The 14,803-nt window shown below is 47.0% G+C and overlaps 1 protein-coding gene across 5 annotated transcripts in view; it reads right to left on the bottom strand.

Moving 5' to 3' along the window:
- Nucleotides 1–14,803, bottom strand: part of arhgef10la (Rho guanine nucleotide exchange factor (GEF) 10-like a) — a 143,656-nt gene that overhangs the window by 36,673 nt on the left and 92,180 nt on the right. The gene's annotated exons all lie outside the window — the stretch shown is intronic.

Below are 14,803 nucleotides of genomic sequence, written 5' to 3'. Positions count from 1 at the left end.
GTGGGTGTGTGTGCGTGCATGTGCATGCGCTTGTGTGTTTGCCTGTTTATGTGCCTGTGTGTGTGCATGTGCATGCATGCGTATATATGTCTACTGTGTGAGTATGTGTCATACGTAGGATTACTGTGAATGTATGTGCGTGCGTGTGTATCTGTTTATGAACATGTGTGCATATGGAATGGGTTTACATGACCCCTGGAGGCAAACATACACAAAAATTGGTCATCCTAGGCCCTACGGTTCTCAAGATATTCACAGAAAACTGTGTCTGCCCTACCCTCCTTTCGGGGGGGTCCTATCCAGCGGGGGGGCTACAGATCAAAACGAAAAATGATGGTTCCATGCTATCCATGTGGGGTTACATGCCCACCAAGTTTCGTGTACCCCGGTCTTACAGTGTCCCGGGAATCCTTGACGGAAGTTTGGACATGCGAAAAAGAAAAAAAAAATCTGACTAAACCTATATGACCGCCGCTTTGCTGCGGCACGACACTTCACAAAGATATAGAACCAAAGACACAGTCATGGAAGGTTGAACCACTGAACAGCCAAGTGGGAAATGTTTCCGTGTGTCCACCTACTATACTGTAGCACCATTTAAAGTGGCCAGGGCAACACAGCACAACAAAGACACGCTCCTGACAAGCTGCCCTCAGTTCATCCTCTGGGCCTTTCAGCTGTCGTACAGTGGCATTCCCCGTGGCTTGCTCAAGTCATTTGTGGTCACCCATCAGAGGGTCAGGCAGGAAATGGTCATACGCTGTTGTTCATTGACAGGGCACAAGAATGAGAGCACAGGAAAACAGGTAACAGGCAGTCTGGCAGACATTTTCCAGGCCTGGCCATAAATATGTTTTTCTACACAGTTTGTCTTTTTTGAGAGGCTCATTTCAGACTGCAAAATAAAAGACTTCCTACACAAACAGAGAGCCAAACAATAGGAGGGTAAATCTCACTGAATTGTGTACAATTTACAGTAGCACAGAAGTGATCAGTGCCAATGAGAGTGAGTCTTTACTTTGGGGATATGTTTGTGGTAACTGATTATCTATCAGGCAGCTGATTAGCCTTCATTGCCAACTGTGATTAATTTCTTTCTGTGTGAAAACGCAGTTGACACTTGACCTATATACTCTCTAAGTGTCGAACAACTTCATGGGATTTTAGACAACAGGATCAGGCAAATGGGAACAATCTTTTGATTGCAAAATTAGAATAAATTGAAAATCAAATCAAGTATATTGAAAACATTTCAGCAGAAAGGCATACACTCTTTTGAAAAACAATTCTTATGCATTTCCCTTCCTCAGTCCCCAGAGCGCAGCTCCACTGAAGCTGTGGCGATGTCAAGCATTTAAATGGGCATATGAGGCATGGACTGAGCAGACACGTAGATATGCAGGATCTCCCTATTCCCTATGGAAATATGTGTGAGAATAACAGCTGGCAGTTCAGCTTGGCATTTGTCACCTCTAGGGGAGGGTTTTGTGTCAAGGGGGGAAAAAAAGCAGCACAACACACAGAAAATGTCATTTCAGTTAGGAAGTGAGTGGCGTGTCTTGAAACACTCACGCGGTGTCTGACGTCACTCAGTATTCATTCGAGTCACCCTACCCATACAGGGATCATAAGTAAAATCTCACACTGTCTCACACACACACACACACACAAACGAAGCAGGAAACCAATAAACAGCATGCAGCGGATGACTTTTCCAGCCCATCTGTCCAGTGAGATTGCCTTTCCCTTGCCTCTGCCACCACGTCCTCCCACTGAGGGGCGTTGTCCTGTTTATTTATTCATGGGTTTGTTTGTTTGCCCTCAAATTCTATAATTCCACCGTAAAAGCTGGAGCCATCAGTGTTTGCACGGCTCCGTGGGTGAGGGGAAAGGAACCACTCACACACAAACAAACAAACAAACAAACAAACACACACACACACACACACACACACACACACACACACTTACACGCTCACACACACACTCACACACACAAGCGGGACGGGCTACACTCTCCTGCACTGCGATTGGTGCTCAGCAGAGAACGCATTCACTCCCAGCTGACTCCAGGCAATCTTCAGAGGTGGTGATTGCTTTACCTCTTCCCCCAGCGGAACAGGGGACTCCGAGGGGATTTAGACTCCATCGCCAGGCCTCCATCAACTCTGACACATTTAAATATATAAATATATCCACCCATTTCCCCCAGGTACCCCCCCCATTTGAAACTCTTAATGTACTGACAGCCATTGGAGGCTATGTGCCAGGATTCAGAAGCAAAGTAGAGGAGAGGTCTTTGGCATAGAAAGCATGACAAGCAAAGAAAATTCAGCTCTTTATCCTGGACCTACAGGTAGCACACACTGTCCCCGCTGAGGAATGTTTAGCATTGTACACCTGGCGCAAACTAAATAGGACTGAGGTAAACAACACTTTATGGCACACGGTTCATCACCATTCAACAGTCTAGGGGTTTCTCAAAGGCCATTGTTTAGTCGTAGTACACCTGACGCAACTAAACAGGACTGAAGTAAACAACACTTTATGGCACATGGTTCATTACCATTAAACAGTCTAGGGGTTTCTCAAAGGCCATATCACTTCCTCTGCCAAGTCAAGGAAGGAATATGGTATTTGTGTGGGTGTATATATGTGTGGGTGTATATATGTGGCAAACAGACAAGCAGAGTTAAAGGGAGAGTGATAAAGTGTGAATATGTGTTTGTGTGTGTGTGTGTGTGAGAGAGGGAGGGAGATAGAGAGAGAGAGAGGCATTATTTTATTTGTATTTTTGTGTACATGTAATTGAGCTTTTGGCAATAATGTTATTGAAACGTTCATGCCAATAAAGCTTTCTTGAATTGAATTGAATTGAATTGAATTGAATTGAATTGAATTGAATTGAGAGAGAGAGAGAGGGAGAGAGAGAGAAACAGAAAGAGCTTGGGGAGAAGGGAGAGAGAATTGAAGAGAAAACTGAGTGATGAGCAGGAGGAAAAGAGAGATGGAAAGAAATGAGAGAGATAGAAAGAGTGATTGAGAGAGGGCAAATACTCCCAGATGGAGGCGTGAGGGAGGAGCAGCATGAGCGAGAGCTTTGACGGAGGACGGCAGGATGGGATGGTGGGGCGGGGCGGAACCCAGGACGTTCTCCCGCGCGACGGCAGCTAATTAAAGGGAGATTTGTCGATGCTCCGAGAGGGCGGTCTCACAGCTGCTTGCCTCCCTAACCCCTGCACCCTAAAACCCCAACACGCAACTCGCCCGCAAACCCCACCTCCACCCAAGCTCACCTCCACCCCACCTACCCCACCGCCAACGGAGGCAGCAGCCCATATGCCAGCTCCAGGTGGTGATTACAATTAGCACGGGCCGAAGGCACCGAGCTCGAGATACCGCAGGACTCTCATTAGGGAGATAGTGGCCCCTCGACGGGCCGGCGGCTCTCTGCCTGACGCTCACTCACTTGCTTCCCCGCCATTAATGACATACACAAGGTTGCCTCCGCGCAACCATAAATGCAATTACCATGAGCTGAGAAGATCTCAGGGCTGGAGAGCTCAGATGTATGTAATTGGGAGAAGCAGAGATAATACACATTTGCTCATTGCACTGGCAACTATTTGACGGGGGGGATTGTGAGGATTTCTGTGTGTGTGTGTGTGTGTGTGTGTGTGCGTTTGATGTGCGTTCAATGAATACTTGTGCGTTCAATGAATACTTGTGCGTTCAATGAATACTTGTTCAGAATCACATCTAAACATGATATTCCCATACACAATGGTGTGTCGGCAGGCTTTGATTGGTACTCTCCCCTGTGGAGGGATGACATCCCCGTACGTAACCAATTAATGGCGTGCGAGTCCTCAGAGCGAGCCAGGTGAAGTGTTTACGCTGTGAGCCAGAGTTTTTCCTCACCACTGCTGTGAAAGCTATGTTCGGCCCTGCTTAGACTTACCGCATGTTAGTCATGACTGTTGCAGTGTACAAATACAGTAGCATACAAGCACTGCACCCTGTGGTTTACTGCTTCGAGGAAGATTATGTAGATAGCCCGACATCGCATTGCAGAAATGTGGTTTCTTGGCCCCCATTGTCTTGGAAGAAGCTGTGTTAAACATAAGAAATAATAACCTGAAAAATAATTTATTCTATATTTAGTAATATGATTCTGAACAGGAATATATTAGAAAGATATGCTTCATCTGTCATGCATGCAAAAGTCAACTGTAAAGACCATGCGTCCTTCCAGGAATTTAATTAATATTCAAATTAAAAGTTTCGCACAGCTCTTGACGCCTGGTAGACTACAATTAATGGCAGTGCAGGGAAAAAAATGGCCGAAACATGGTGAAGTCATGAATCATGTTAACAATAACATGGACCACATTTTCGCTAAAGTGGTTCATTCCTGGAATTAGGTACCGATGCCAGAGACACATTGCTTACATAATAATAAAAAAAAACATGGAGGAAAGAAGGGCTGAGTAGCTTCTCCCCAGTTCCTGAACTCCATGTCCACATAAGGCAAGCAGTGGCGTCACGTTTGCCTGCCCCTACATCACAGCAAGCAGCTCCCACGCACCAACAAACACTAATAGAATCCTTCCGTTGGTTATTAGCTGATAATTGACCGGCTCAGCTGCCCCCTTCCCTCCCTCTCTCCACCCCAGCCTCAGGCTACAGTGGAGAGAGAGGTCCAGCCAGGAGAAAACTCTCATGAATGACAGAAAACCAGCACCTGCAGGTTAATTCTTAACTTCAGTGCCCGAGGCCAAAAAAATCTGGTTATTTTAAAGCTCAGTTTTAGGTGGTTGATGGATGAAATGGAAGAGCTTTTTAAGTACTATGCAAGTAACATGAGGTTGTGTGCATAATGTGTATATATGCGTGTGTGTGTGTGTGTGCGTGTGTGTGTGTGTGTGTCTGTGTGTGTCACTGAGCTGTGGGAGGAAGTGTTTAGTATGCCTGTTACATCTTGGATTAAAGAGAGGGAAATGGAAGTGGATTAGCCTATAGGAATTCAATACGTGGGGGCGGACAAAAGGGGGCCTGTGACAGTAAACTGGGATTGAACCCCTGCGAGGATCTGAGGCAAAAGCGTTTACCTCTCCCATGCGTCCGCATTAATACTGCCGGTAGAGGCAGGCCTTCGCAGCAGATGCGCTCAGACAAACTTCATTTCACAGTCTGCCTGCTTTTGTGTGCGGCCGCCATCACGAGGAAGGGAGAATTCGCTGTGTCACTTGTTGTCTGTTGGCCACTCCAAGTAACGCAGGCGGGATTGACAGATCAAAGTCGATGCGAGCCACTTCCTGTTCTGTGATTTGAAACGAGCGTGGATGACGGTGGATCATTTTAAAATGTGCCGCGCGTCGACTAGCGGAGATCAAAGTGTCAACCACCTGCTGTGCTGCTGACTGTGAGAAGGGTGCACTGAAAACGAGTCAAAGTCAAATGAAATAAGCACCATGGGTTCGGAGCCCCTGTGCAGCAAGACATAGCTGGCCAATGCATTGTGTCCACTCTTGACTCTCTTGGGACAGACTGATATCATGAACTGCGTATGTATGACACGCCAATGGCCACTATCATGTTATCTAATGCATAATAGCATTTTGGCGTGTTTATCAACGCCATATCCCTAACCCTAGAGGGCGCCATATAGTTGGCGTTGACATATGGCATGTGGCGTGTATGTTTACGCGACGTTGACATACACACTGATAGCTCAAAATGCATGCAGATAACACACCAGTTGGCTATTTTTGAAGTGGCATGTATATTTACGCCAAACCATGATACCAAGTTGCTTGGGAAGAGAAAGAAATAAGAGAAGCTTGTTGCCAAGTTGTCTCGCTCAGAGAGAGAAAGTGATAGCTGTGGGTGAAACATATGATGAAACACACTGGCGAGATGCGTTCCCCATTTGCCTTTCACCAGGCTGAGGGGCTGCATCTTCTGGGAGGGCACAAGAGAGTTTACTCATCGGCACCAAGAAAGAGCAGGAGGGACACAGCGTCTGTTTACATGCTTGGATGCTGGACGGTGATCGACCAGTCAACTGGGCTGACGCATGTGGCTAATGCTCTGAAAAGCCTGATGGTCACTCTGCTTCCATGTCCCAACTGGCGCAGCCTACTGTAGTTGCTGGCCGCGGATGACGCAAGTCCGTCTGGGAGAGAGTGGCGGCAGTGGACTGTCCTGAAAATGGAGGCGTTGGAGCAGACTGGACGCAGGCAGCATACTGGATGAATGTGGCTCATCTCGCTCCATCTCACTTTGGGTCCTCTCTCTCTTCCTCTGTCTATCTCGGTCTGTGTGAGTGTCTCTCTCCCTCTCTCTCACACACACATACACACACACACAGGCACACACACACACAGGCACGCGCACACACACACCAACACACTTCATCTGCCAGGCATAAACAAGCAACAGCATGGCAGTCTTTGGAGATCTCTGCCAACCTCACAGGACCTGATTTGACGGCACTGTGAAGGGGGTTCAGTCTGGCAGTGCATGTGTGTGTCTATGTATGTATGTATGTGTGTGTGTGTGTGTGTTTTTGTGAGGGGGGTACTTTTGGACAGAGAAAATGCCTCTGTTTAATCCTCTTGATCTGATGACTGCAAACACAGAACAAAGGCTACTCAGGACCACTGAACTGCTCCAGAACAGCGTCGGGTGGCCAGGTTGTCCAGCCCGCTCCAAAGGGATCAAGGGCCACGATTCCGGGATTAAGCCCATAGTCCTTCCATTCATTTGCACAAACCAGTCTGTGGACCGTTGTGCGAGTTTGCGTATGAGCTGGTTCTTCTCCATTGCCTGCCAGATTTAGCGCTTCCCTGTTTGAAAAGATAATAATTTGCCACTAACCGCTCACTGCCTCGGGCGCAGTGCTGCCACGCCACCTTGATCGCTCCGTTTCCATTTTTATTCCCTCGCTTCCCCATCTGCTTCGTCCTCCGAGAGACCCCGGCGGGAGAGTGTTACTGTTGGCTAGCATTTAGACAGCACACGCTAACCAGAGAGCAGAGCAGCCTTCAAAAATAAACAAATAAATAAATACGGGGGAAAAAAAAGAAAAAAAATGCTACACTGCAAACACAATTTAAGTAGTGTTTTCAGCTGAGGACCTTTCTGGAACGCAAGAATGTTGGATCTGGGAAGCCGTAATGCGCAAGACAGACTCAACTTCCATGAAGGGACTTAATTTGCAAACTGCAGGCAGTGGTCCATGTTGTGTAATCAGGTAGAGAAGACTGACAGCCTAATTAGTGGGATGTGGCACGCGGAAAGGACAAAGAAACCCGACGCAGTGGAGGGAAAATAACGCGGGATTTAGACCGTGTAAGGAACGTTTTCTCCCCCTTTCTCAAAGCTGCAGTTGGTTTCTTTACAAGGAAAAAGGGTAAAGTGGTTTTCAGCCTTGTTCAGGGCGCAGATTGTAGGACCGCACAACATGTCAGTGTTTAAAATGACTTCAAGCCTTTTCTTCTCTCATCCTGGCTTTGCCGTCGAGGTTGTTACACTCGAGGTTGTGCCCTTTCTTCAGGAGCCCATACATCGAGGCAGAGAAAGGGAAGGAGGGAGTGTGAGTGTATGTGTGTGGTTGGAGGGGTGAGAAAACGCATTAGCCGGCACCGCTCACAGGCAATGCTCGGATGCTCGGATGCAAGGATGAATTCCAGTAATTAGCACGTAACTGTCAGAGCGACAGATCAGCCCCTCTGCCGATGACCTCGCTGTGCAGCGGTGAGCAAGCCTCAGAGCGGTGAGCCCCCGACATCCAGGCCCACACTGCCCTCTACTGGCACGGAGAGCAGCACAGACACAGAGACAGAGACGGAGACGGGGACAAGGATGGGGAGCGAGAGGGAGCGGACACTATGGGAGGAGGAAAATTGAAACAACAATACCGCTCAGCATGTGGACACGCATGTGGACATGCATGAGCTACACTGAATAGACACCATGGCTTTGACATGACCCTGTGCATGGTCCATACTATGAACAATGAACAATGAACAACGACCTCTCCACAATTCACTGGGGAAATAAATAACAGATAGGTGTTGTTGGAAAGGGGGGAGGTATCGGACATGCTAGGTTAACAAAAAAAAAGCTGTCACTTATTTTCTCATTTCCTCTGGCTCCCTTGCTTTTGAGTGTGCTCTGTGATCCTTGTCCCTCTCCTCCACTGTAAGTGTGGCTCCAATTTGTCCCAGGCAGCAGCCCTGGACTCTCTCTCAAGTGTGTGAGTGAGAACAGCACAAAGTGCACCTACACCAAAGGCTCTGGAGCTCATTACCAAAGGGCCCTCCCTCCGTGACAAGATCCCCTTGCGATGTTTAGCGATAGCCTTGCCACCACAGGGGCCACCACGGTAGATAAATGCCCCAAATCCAGGTCACCACCTTAGATACAGACTGGACACCTGAACAAGTTGGCCTTAGTACAAATATGTCAAACATGGTTATGCAAGTATGAGAATATGCATCACCACAGCTTGACATGATGTTCCTAGATTCTGCTGAAGTCAGGGGAAATGACCTGATCTTTGTGCCGCTTGTTAGCACAACATTTTTTAGTGTGTTTTGGACTGAGCAGTGGTCATTCTGCGGAGCAGGGTCTGTCAGAGCTGGTTGACAACTGACTGCTCGCTTCAACCGATGGCAGCCAGTGACACAACCTAGACGAAAAAGTTGCTGCCGGAAAGCCAGAGTTTTTTGGCAGTTTTGGCAGCGCTGTCACCCTGCCTGGCATGCTGGACAGTGACGAGCTCTGCATATCTGAAAAGTGGCCCTTTTTTATTTGTTGAGGGCGGCAATTGTGGTCTACAGGGCCGGAGGGTGGCGGGAGTAGGGTGTGTGTGTGACCAAGAGGCCCCTCATCACATCAGCCCCGGCGACATGTCTTCCAGGATGATGGCACACACTGAAATCGATTTGACGTTTTACCCACATCCGGCAAAAAATCCACCCCCCCCCCCACACACACACACACACAGAGGGACCAACACACTCAAACACCCTGAGTCTCCATGGCCCGATCTTAACCGCAAAGAATGAACAGAGGCAGCGACGGCTTGTTTGTTCAGGAGAAATCTGACCGGGGGACGCCACTCGGTACAACCCGGCTCTGGAGAACAAACATGTGACAGATTTGGGCCGATTGAAACTAAGACTTCTTGTCAAAAAAATAAATAAAAAAACAAAAAGCAAAGATCATCTACGCCCCTCTTAATTAATTACACCAATCCTTGGAGATAAGACTGAGGAGCAGAGGGAGAGGTGGAGGAGGAGAGGGGAGTGGGGCATCTTACAGGGCATTAACGTTTATTAAAAACTAAGGGCCAATAAATATGGCAGAGGGTCTGCCACCGCGTCGTATTCTTCCAGAAGAACGAGCACAGGCACTCTCTCTCTCTCTCTTTTCTTTCTTTCTCTCTTCCTTTTTTTCTTTCTTTCTTTCCTTCTCTCTTTCTCTCGCTCTTTCACGCCCCGCTGTTTGTGTGTTTGTGCTTGCCAGAGGGATATCGCAGCACAAGGAGCGAGGGGGAGCCGCTACGCCCCAGAGGAGAGGCGCCAGCAAAGAGCTTTTAATCCATGCTGTGGCATCTGTTCCAGACAGACCAGAGAGGAGGAGGAAATCTGCTGCATGCGGAGGGAGAGAGAGAAGGAGAGAGATAGAGAGAAGAAATTAAAGCAACTTTCATAATATGCAGAGAGAGAGAGAGAGATAGATAGAGAGAGAGAGAGAGAGGGAGATGGAATGGAGAGAAAGTAGACACAATGGGGGGGGACAGAAAGAGATAAAGAGAGATAGAGGGGGAAAACAGATTACGTAAGATGTCATCTAGACAGCTTTACCAAAACCCAAAGTTTTCAGGGGGAAAAAAGACAGCTGCCATGTAAGCAAAGGGCACCTTTCTCAAAGACATTTCTGATTTATATTTCATGAGCGCGACGTCTCGTGCGTACCCAAAGCAGACACACCCTTTTCTGAATGAAGATGTTGAGAAGAACCTCACTCTCCCCTCCCCTCCCCTCTCTTTTCCTCTTCCACCATATTTTCTTTCGCCTGGCAGAGCGTTGACGGCTTCAAGTCATCATCACCGTAAATCAGTCCCTCCACCAAGCAGCTGCTATAAATAGACCTCATCCCCATCCCCTCACTATCGCTGGAGATGGGACCGTGCTATCTCCTCGACGGCAAACAGTCAATCAGGGGGAGAGAGCTGGAGTCTTGGCAGAGGAGGAGAAGGCACAGCATGACTCTCAGTCTCCTCTCTCTCTCTGTTTCAATCTGTCCTTCCCTCCCCTCATTCTACTCATCACTCCATCAGCACGAGAGATGGAGGAGATACAGAGGCCAGGAGGGACACAAACAAGTCCCACTGCGCACATTCACACACGCGCTCACACACACACACGCAAGCACGCACACACACACAGAGACAGAGACACAGACAGACACACACACACACACACACACACCCCAACTGGGAGACCCATAATAAAGATGCAGCTAGCATGCTTCCACAGGCAGTTGATAACATGAGACTACGTGGGCCAAATCTATGTCATTTATTATTCATGACAAGTGGATTAGGTGGAAGAGTGAGTGACGACCAAAGGCCAGACAGCTCACCTGGATTCCACCACTCAAAACCAAACAAACAAGTGAAAATGCAGTGTTTTCATCCGATATCAGTCTACTTATTTTCAGCAATTTAACTGAGCTGAAAGACTCACCTTTCATTCGCAAGAGACTTTTTTTTAGCAGCCAAGTCAAAACACTAGCATCTCCAATGCGCTGAGAAACACAAACACAAACACACACACACAAACACACACACACACACACACACACATGCTGCATTCTGGAAGTGGAAGAACAGCAAACAATGAGTAGACTGAGAAGATAAGCTGAGAAGAAAGACAAGAAAGTTGGATGGCTCAGAGCCATAAACACTTAGAACCATGAGAGCGCCTCACTTCCTTTTGTGAATAAAGCTGAATATCAGACACATGGTACATGACACCAACATGATCTCCAACCGCACTGTGTATATGTTTGTGTATGTGTCTGATTCGGTGTGTGTGTGTGTGTGTGTGTGTGTGTGTGTGTGTGTGTGTGTGTGTGTGTGTGTGTGTGTGTGTGTGTGTGTGTGTGTGTGTGACAAGGGCGGTGATAACACCATCACAGATGCGGCATCTGGATCTGAATGGCTTGAAAAAGGCGCGCGCGCGCGTATCGCCTTCCCCCCTTTTTGTATGCGGAGACATGAGAGCTAATCCGAGAGGAAAGCGGAAGGAGAAAGAAGGGAAGAGAAAAAGTGCACCCTGATGCCTCCCCCAACCCCCCTCCACCATGGCATGCTGCACTTCAAAGCTGCACTGATGAAATCCCCAAGGTATTAAAAGCACTCTCACTCCTGAGTGTTCTTCTTTCCCGTCCTAATGCTTCATAAATGAAATGGAAAAACATCACATTTTCCTTCACTTCCTCACTTTCTCATTGACTCGCCCTCACTCAAACACACACACACTCTTTCACAGTTTCGCCCTCTCACACACACACAGGCACACACACACACACACACACTCTTTCACAGTTTCACTCTCTCTCACATACACGCACGCACACACACATCCACGCACACATACACACACACAGAAGCAAACGCACACATGCCCCTTTGTATTTTGTTGAAAGATGTTACAGCCTTGAATACTTCATAGCTCTTGTGCAGTGCTGAGTCTAGGATTAAATTCTTCCTAGTCTTTTATTCACTTGGAGGAGTATCCTTTGGTACAATGCGAGTTGACATTGTTACCACATAAAGCTCGTCTATTGCACCTGGGTCCACTGATGAACCAAGGAGACAGTTGTCAGAGAGGCTTTTGGGACAGATGCATCAGATGTCAGTGCTGCACTCTATACACAAGTTTTATTTGTTTTCCAACTGCTTAGAATATTCTTTAATTTGTGTTTTTGGTTCTCTTAATCCACTTCCATACATGTAGTTGCTGCAGCATTACAGCCATCCAATGTTTCTCTCTCTGTTTGATGACACCACAGGAGCATGCATTCTGTTGCCTGATTGCTATGCTTTCCCATGCTCATTCGGTTAGCAGTTCCATGATTCCAGGCCATTGCACTTTTAATGTGACTCCTTTCAGTTGGTAGAATGATGTATCGTGTTGTTAATGTGATCAGCTGCAGGTATGATACTGTACATTCCACATACTGTAGGCTGAAAAGACACAGCGTGCGTTTTCTTTGAACTGGCCCAGTTGCTTTTTGTCCCCCTAAAATGTGTGAAACCCACAGCAAATCAAGCAATCAAGCAATCAATACTAAGATGCTGTTTGATTTGTTTGTGCAGGATCAAAGAATAGCAATCAGATGTAATTTATGGTTGCAGATCTGACGTCTCGCTAAATAAACCTGTTCTCCTGAACACTGTGCAACTACATATTGGACTTACTCACAGACAGACCCCAGTAAGACCTGGGGGAAAAAAACTCCTCTGAGAGCATCAACTTGAACAGGGCTGTGTTCTAAGACCTCAACTGTTTACCTTAATGACTCCAGACTGTACTCACAAAGTACAACTGGAATCACCAAGCTTGCAGAGGACACGACAGAGGTGGAAGGAAGTGAACCAACTCGTTGTCCAATGTGACAACGAAAACCTGTCAGAGAATATCGATCACTGTTGACTTCAGGAAGAGGCCCATGGCTCCACATACTACACAAATAATCCATGGCAACACTGTGGAGACAGGAGGAAGCATCAAGTTCCTGGGAGTGCACATCTGATGATGACCTGACATGGACTACAAATCCCACCGGCCTTGTTAAGAGGGCACAGCAGCGCTTTCACTTCCTATGATAGATGAGGAGAGTCAACCTCTACCCTCCTGTCCTCACAATTTCTACAGAGGCACTATAGACACCATCCTGACCAGCAGCCTCTCCGTCTTGTATGGCAGCTGCACCACCTTGCATCAGAAGTCCCTCCAGAGGGTGGGGAAGATGGCAGAGAGAATCATCAGAACTTCCCTTTCTGTCTACACAAGACCTACACCTGTCCTGCTGCCTTAGCAGAGCAAGCTAGTCAGAGACCACATCCATCATGCCTATCGACAAACGGTATCGCAGTATGCAAGACTGCCAGAGCCAGTAAGAACTTCTTCTCACAGGCCATCAGACTACTCAACTCCCTCAAACAATACAGAAACATGCCGGCCAATCAGGACTGCTGGAAACACACTCACAACACAGACTGAGTGTCTACCTGTTGTCGTCTCGTGTGCACTTGCCTTTTAAGTTTATGTGCATTCCTTTTATGGTCATATTCACAATAAAGTTCACCTCGTCTTACACAAACTAAGATCTATCTACAAGATATTTCTGTGGATTGTCACCATGCAACAGTGTGTGTGTGTGTGTGTGTGTGTGTGTGTGTGTGTGTGTGTGTGTGTGTGTGTGTGTGTGTGTGTGTGTGTGTGTGTGTGCATGTCTGTGTGTGTACGTGCTTGGTGGGCCATGGAGGGAGGAAGAGAATCATCATTAGACCTTGCACTGAACAAGTTGATTCCCCCACTCAAATGCACACACACTCACACACAAACACAAAATACTGAATCTCTATGCACATGTGAAGAAGGCAACCCCCATATCAGTCCAATGACCTGTGGAGGATTTGCCTGCTGTGCAGCTCTGCAACTTTTTTTCCCTTCATTTTCTGTTGGAATCAGTTCCGGCCCCTCCGTTCTTTTAGTCTCTCTCTCTCTCTCTTCATAGCATTCCCTCATTAACACACACAGCCTTTGCCAAGCACATCAGGGGGCTTTTGCAAGGGACCAAGAACGAGGGAGATTATAAACATAAACAAATTATTATAAACAAAACATAAACAAATAAACACAGAGAGAATGACATCAAGGGAGAAAGGAAAGATAAATGAAAAGGTAGAATAGAGCTTGTGCAATAGAAAAACAGATTTAGATTGAAGACTAGAAGGCCACTCATAGAGCATAGTCCTATGCCAAGGCCACATACAGTAGCTTTGCAGACCAATATGTGGGTCAACCGAATGTCCATTCATCCTTCGGAAACCTCTGTGATATCGGATGTGTTTACAAAACTCCTTTCTTCAACTTCCGTCTTGTTCAGTCTGAAATGTGCAGCCTAGTAGTCTACTTAGGACAAGGATGCCATAAGAGGCCATAATGCTTAACTTATATGGACTCCATACAAACAAGGCGTGAATACCTTTGAACACTTACAGTAATCAAAACTGAAACAAAATTTGTTGTGGTGGCTAATGAGCTGGAGCTGCTCCAAAAATGTCATGGCTTCTTCCCTACCCTATGTTACAACTTTCCACCAAGTTCTATGAAAATCATGGGAGTAGCTTTTGTATAATCCCGCTCACAGGCAAAAAGACAGAGGAACAAAATGCACTCAAAACATAATCTCCTTGGTGGAGCTAATGTTTAAAGGTTGTATCAGTGATTGCAGGCCCAAAAAAGGCCCAAACATAAATGATCACATTCATCTAATCTTTCCTAACGATCCGCTAGCTGCCCGCCCCATAAGCAGGCCGTCAAAAAAAACATGTCTCTGTAGGCAGCCGATGCTCTGAGATCTGCACACAGAAACAATTGCTAACAACAAGTGTTGCCAACCACTCAAAGGCAAAATAAAGTGTTCCAACCAATAACCGACGAGATGCGCATTCAGGAGAGTTTCAATTGCACGGGAGGGAGGGGGAGGGAGT

Source organism: Alosa sapidissima, chromosome 4 (assembly GCF_018492685.1).
Source record: "Alosa sapidissima isolate fAloSap1 chromosome 4, fAloSap1.pri, whole genome shotgun sequence".
Lineage (NCBI taxonomy): Eukaryota > Metazoa > Chordata > Actinopteri > Clupeiformes > Clupeidae > Alosa > Alosa sapidissima.
The sequence above is the reverse complement of the archived record's forward strand: the minus strand, read 5'-3'. Positions and strand labels throughout refer to the sequence as shown.